The 6,699-nt window shown below is 33.5% G+C and overlaps 1 pseudogene across 1 annotated transcript; it reads right to left on the bottom strand.

Moving 5' to 3' along the window:
* Window positions 1-529: 529 nt before the first annotated feature.
* Window positions 530-2,213, bottom strand: LOC149252073 (cytochrome P450 750A1 pseudogene; annotated as a pseudogene). Its single transcript, XR_016265448.1, has 2 exons — window positions 1,293-2,213; window positions 530-1,186 (listed from the first exon to the last, which is right to left on the bottom strand). The product of XR_016265448.1 is annotated as a cytochrome P450 750A1 pseudogene (transcript).
* Between the last annotated feature and the right edge of the window lie 4,486 nt (window positions 2,214-6,699).

Here is a 6,699-nt window from a genome sequence, read left to right as displayed (position 1 = left end):
ATTCTAAATTTATTTATACATTGTATTGCATTTTAAATAATAAAAAATCATAATATTTAGAAAATTATATTATCAAATTCAAGAAAAAAATTCACTTCATTTATTAGTTACACCAAACATAAATATATATATATATATATTATAATAAACAAAGATAGTTACTTAGATTAATGATAATAAATTGATTTCACAAAATCATTACCATAGAGAATTAAAATATATATATATATATAAAAGAGATAATTGGTAAGATTAATGGTAATAGAGTGATATTACAAAAATCATTGCAATAGAAAATTCAAAGATTGTAACACAAATGAAAATAGTGTGATACTGATTAATATTTGAACGGAAAAATACAGGGCTAATCTTCTGTCCACCAGATACCTAACAAAAATTGCAAAAGCTAATCCAATCAAGGTAACGCTATGAGCATAAACTATTTTAGAGAAGCGAGTAGCGAAAGCAATGGTACAAACTAGAAGAGCATATAGCGAAAGCATTGCTCGCGAAAATAGGAAAGCGGCACGGTGCCTTGCCACTCTTAGGCTTCATAACTGTAATAGAGTGGAAAGCTTACCCTCAACGCTGGATAAGCAAACAGCGGAACTTGCCTTGGAATCGAGGCCCCACATACTTCCGTCATATCGAGCTGGGACGGATCACCTTCAACTCTCCAGTTAAAAATGTGCACCAGCTGAGCCAAAGTGAGTTCAATCGTGGGAATAGCCATGGCTGCCCCTGGGCATCCTCTCCTTCCTGCACTAAACGGAATCATACTGAAGTCTGATTGATCTGTTGAATTGACATGTTCATCCTTCATGAATCTTTCCGGCTTGTATTCGGAAGCATCTGCCCCCCACACATTGGGATCCCTTCCTATAGCCCACAAATTCGCAATCAACATTGTTTTCTTAGGGATATAGTATCCTCCGACTGTCACAGCCTCTACAGATTCATGAGGAATCGCTATCACCGCAGGTGGGTATAATCTTAGCGTCTCTTTCACCACGCAATGGAGGTATTTCATGCTTGCTACATCAGATTCATTCACTTTTCGATCTTTGCCAACGACACATTCGATTTCTTCTTGCAAACTCTTCATCACATGGGGATGTCTGAGCAGCTCACTCATTGCCCATTCTAACGTAGTCGATGTCGTCTCCAAACCACCTGCGAGCATGTCCTGCACAAATACGAATTTAATCAATGCAAAATATTGAAAAAAATAAGTTTAAGAATGAGGATCATAAATGATAATAGAATGGCCGAAGCCGGCGAGACATATATACAAGCACGACAGCCTTCACAGTTTCCCGCGTCATTTTGGAGTCGGCCTCAGCTTTCTCGAGCAACACATCGACGAAATCTTTTACATAGGGCTCTTCCTCTTTCTGCTGATTCGAGGTCGACGACGCCATGTGATGAGCAACGTGGTCGTCTAATATTTGCTCTGCAAATGCATTGAATGCGTTATGCATCTTCTTCATGCGCCCTTTGATACCTTGCAGATCAAGCCAATCCAGACGAGGAATAAAGTCTCCGATGTTAAAAGCTCCTACTGTAGATATCAGCTCTACTATTAAATCCTTAAAACTTTCGAAATCGCCACCCAAATCATCGTCACTAAATTTCCTCCCTGCCAGCATCCGCCAAATTATGTTGGAGTTGAGAGTAGAGATGGCCTTGCTCAGATTCACACTTATTATTCCACTCTCACTCTCCTCCCAGATTGAACGGATCATGGCAGACACCTCTTCCTCTCGCACGGGCCTGAAGGACTCGATTCTTTTGGCAGTCAAGAGTTCTAATACGCATATTTTTCTCATTTTCCTCCAGTGATCTCCATACTGAGCGAAGATCACATCCTGATAATTGAAAAATATGTATTTCCCAGCGGATGTTAGAGGCCGGCTGGAAAACACCAAATCATGGGTTTTAAGAAAGAGTTTGGCCATCTCAGAAGAAGAAACGATGACAGCAGGGACGGAACCTAAGTGCAGACAGAAAATGGGGCCATATTTGTCAGCAAGGCCTTTAAGAGTACGGTGAGCGGGCTGTGCCAATTGGTGGAGATTTCCGATTATTGGCCATGGAAAGGGTCCTGGAGGCAATCTGCCCCTAATTCTTTTCTTCTGCAACAGCCGTATGAAGAGCAAACAGAAAAATAAACCAACAATAGCTGCTGTGACAGCACGCTCGCGGCCTGCCATTAATGTTACAGGTAGACGGAAAGACAGAATAGCAGTAAAAGTATGAAATTCCATATGGAACACACTTTGTAAGAGACACATTGATTGGAAGGATGAACGGTATGCTATTTAAAGGCACCCCGAGATTTACGAAAGCTCACTTTAGGGCGATAAATTCAAATTTAATATAAACTGACACTGATTTTAAAATATTCCAAAGCCATACGTTGACCCACTGTTCCGGAATAGCAATAATGAAATGGTAACAATCTGCATTAACGGAGAATACATATCGTATAATAGAGTGCAACTATCATAGTGGATAAGTAATCCCCGCTGTTTCTTTGTAGCACAAACCTATGGAGATGGGATTGTAGTAAGCGCAAGTGTTGCTGTTGAGACCCCCTCAATATTTGGCCATATTTTGTCTTTGCCTTGAGGCCCAGCCTATTCTCCTGTTGTATTCTCTCATTTCTAAGATTACATTGGGTCGATTGGATTCCTTTCCGAATGGTCCTACGGATAAGTGTGAGCTATTTGTGCTAAAAGTTTGCTGTTGATTAGCTTTTGGGAGAAGTTGAGCCGTTGGGCTACTCACTATGTCACTTTCAATTTCATTTAGCTCACTAAGACATGGTACCAATTGATGCAGCGCTTATAGCCATTATCAATTTAAATGGTGTCACCTAATGCAACTTATAACCTAATAATTTAGTTGAAGGCTTTTATATTTTCTTCTATGTACTACTTTATAATTCTCATATGAGGTATCTCCATGATGTCCTCTTTCAACAATCCCTCAACCTTGATATCTACTCATTGTTAACATCTCAGTGATAGTGATTATTAATAAGGACATGTATCTTAGTTTCAAGACAAACTCATGTACTCTCTCACTTATGCTAAAATCAAGGGAATTTCACCCTACTCATATCTATTATTAAGTCATGCCTTCATTATGCAGAGTCCTCTTAATGGTCGGTGGTGGCATTAAAAGATGTGAAGGTGGGTTCTATATCAAGGTTTTATGGGGGAGTTTTTATTTTTTCTTCATTTTTTTATTTTATTGGCCTTGTCGTTTGTTATTTCTATATGTAATTAGTCTTTTCCTTTTCCATGCAACTATAATTCCTTATTGGGTGAGGCATCTCCCTTTTGCTTTCCCCTAGTTTTTTCCTTCTTTCTTCAAGCCTTATGAACCTTCTTTTGATCTTGTCTTCCTTCTCTTCACTTGCAGCCCTCCCTTGTTGTTTCCAAGTGCTCTATGTTCATTATCTGCTCCTTCCTACACCTTATTTTTCGCTTAGTTCCTCTTTCCTCCAAGTCATAATTCTCAGGTTTGGATCCTCCTCCGGTCATTGAGGATGATAGGGAAGGAAAGAGCTAGCACACTCTACAACAAAGTCAAATGTGAAAAGGTTTGAAGCATCCTTTTGGGTGAACACCTTCCAAGCCATTTGACATGAAATTCACATTCTTCAATAGGAAGCTTAAGTTGAACATCATTTCATCTTAAAAATAGATGTGAAATGTGAAATTCAACATTAGATTCCAAAGATTGGTAACACTAGCACTATGTGCACTTCGTACCTCCAAACTATTGGTATATACTAGCAAATCAAAATAATAAAGGGGAAGGTCTAAGTGGATGGGTGTGAAGAACAACAAAAGATTCTCCCACACTTAAATGAATCGCAACTCTAGCTTATGAAAATTTTTATTCAGTTATCTCTAAGAGTGAATAAAATGATTTATTTGGAGTTCTCCATTTTGGAGGAAGCCACTTTCTACCCTAATCCTATCTAGGTGGACTCCCCCATTTGAAGGTTCATGATTTTATTTTCCATTTTTTTATTTTAGATCAATAGTCGACATGGTCCACATGACAGTAGTAGGCCTATTTGCCTTAGCATTTTATTATTCTCTATCTCAAATTTTAATTTGTATAACTATGTTATCAAATCTGGACTTATTATCTAGTCCAAGGCCACATTCCTATGATAATCGTTTGGTTTCGAGTGACACGCTTGTAGGCATAAGTAAGACTCATCCTATGTCTTTTAAATTTACCCTGGCTTACACAAAATTTACCTAGCTTACAAAAGAAAAAAAATAAAATCTCAAATTAGATATCCTTTGTTGGGCCTACAAAGTTAGATACATATATATTCTTTTCTATAGCAGTTTAAATAATTTTTATAAAAACCACTCAAACAAAGTCTTTTGGGTGGCTATAAAGTTTTATGTAATTTTGTTGCATCTTAAGGATGCAAATTTTGTTCATATAACATCTCTAGCTTCCATAAAAATAAATAGATGTTCAAAAAATATATATTATATAAAAGATATGGTAGAATATTTCTAGTTATATATAATTATTTAATAAATTCGGCTAAACCATTAAGAAATAAAGGAGAAGATCATTATGCAAATTAAATGTGATATTAAAAATATTATTATTTTGCCAATGGTTCTTAGCTAAAGTGGTTGGGATTGTGGTTTGTCATCCCATCCACCTAGGTTCAACTCTGAGGCATGCTTTAGCCTATATTGATTAGGCTCAAGTAAGGTTCATAGTGAAGTTGGAATTTAGTCAATTCATAAAATATAATGAAATAAAAGAGTGTGACTTTTGCTATACTAAAAGGATGGAAGATGAAAAAAACTTTCTGTCAAATTATTTGTCTTATATATCATATAACATGGCCATAGAAATCAAATATTAAATAGTTAGGTGTAATTTCATTCCTTTTTAAAATAAAATAAACCATATGATTCTTAATAGTTACTAATCATTATCAACATATTTCTCAGTACTTAGATATATTAAAGGTCTACTTCCATGTTATTTATTTTTCAACATCATATCAAGATAGCATCATTTAAATATAAATTTTAAAAAGTATGTTAATATTAATTTTATTTTAAAATATATTTTTTATTTTTTTATAAAGCTTAACATATTAACCATAATCCCCTCCATTATATCAAGATAGCATCATTTAAATATAAATTTTAAAAAGTATATTAATATAAATTTTATTTTAAAATATATTTTTTATTTTTTTATAAAGCTTAACATACTAACAATCATCCCACAAGGGAGGGGGCCACAAAACCTTAGGGTAGGGGGATTAGGTTGTGGAATGGCTTGGAATCATAATACGCGGAGTAGGATTCTAGTCGGAATGGTTGAGTAAGATATTACCACTCAAAGACAACAATTAATTATGAAAATATTTAAAAAAGAAATTTAATAAAATTGGATTAAAATAGAATGAAGTTATTTAATGGGGTCATAGTAAAATTAAAAAATTAATTATTTTTAATATTTAACGAGATTTTTATAAATTAAATTATTAATAAATAATTTTATATTTAAGAATTTTTAAAATTAATTTACATTTATGAATAGTAAATAATAATAAATATCTCATTATTAATTTGACAATTAAATGTGATCATCCACTCGATCAACGGCGAGAAAATATACGAAATATCCAACCTACCAGCTGCCGAGCAAGTATTATACCTTAGTTAATGTATGATATTATGTGTGGAAGCGATTAACAATGTGTTTATGATCACGTATAGCATATAGATCTGGGATATAACCATGGTATAATATCTCCTTTTTAATTTAAACCCCGACCTTAAATAGTGCACCTTTATTAAAGTGAACAAGCAAGATATATAATTAGTTTCTTAAATCTAATGCATTTAAATAAATTATATAAAATGCGTGACACATTTAGATAACGCATTGTTTAAATTCTACATGGTGAATTAAAAATGGTATATGGTATTTAATATGTAAATGTTTTGCGTGGAATTTTACGTGAACATGACACGCAGAAGCATATACTAGGTAAAGTTAATTAAATAAATTCACTAATATTAAAAATAAATAATCACTTAATATAAAAGGGAAAATTGAGACTATTAGTAAAATTGAGACTATTTAAAAGTGAAAAAGGTTAGAGACCATTTAAAATTGTTTGAATGTAATATTCCATTTTGAAAGATTATAAAATTATAAAATTCTCTTTAATTCATCTAAATTATAATGTAGTATTATTGAAACTTTCTAATATATAGAATAATTTTGTACATTATGTTTTAAATATTTTAAAACAATATATCTATTATAATATATTAACTAAGATTGACATATTCTAATAACTAGCAATTGTCCCAAAAGATACAAAGATAGGCCAATAGGATTATTATAGTAAAATTTGATAATTCATTGGTTTTACTTTCAAAAGCTTGAAGGAATTTGAAGAGCATATATAGAATTTCTTTGTGGGATTTGATCCTAATATCATTGATTTGTAAATACATACTCAATGAAATGTTAATTGGTTGAAACCCTACACAAATGCTTGATATAAGCAAATAAGCTGGAAATTTCCATTATTAAGAAGAATTGTAGTACCTAGGAAAAACCAGACCCCTCAAATTGAGCATCAAAAATGCTATTGCTTTAAAACCTTCAAACTTGGTG

The sequence above is a fragment of the Pinus tabuliformis genome, chromosome 7, assembly GCF_031772625.1.
Source record: "Pinus tabuliformis cultivar Carrire ecotype Pingquan chromosome 7, CPIR1, whole genome shotgun sequence".
Taxonomy (NCBI): domain Eukaryota; kingdom Viridiplantae; phylum Streptophyta; class Pinopsida; order Pinales; family Pinaceae; genus Pinus; species Pinus tabuliformis.
Note: the sequence above shows the minus strand (reverse complement) of the source record. Positions and strands in the feature narration are given on the sequence as shown.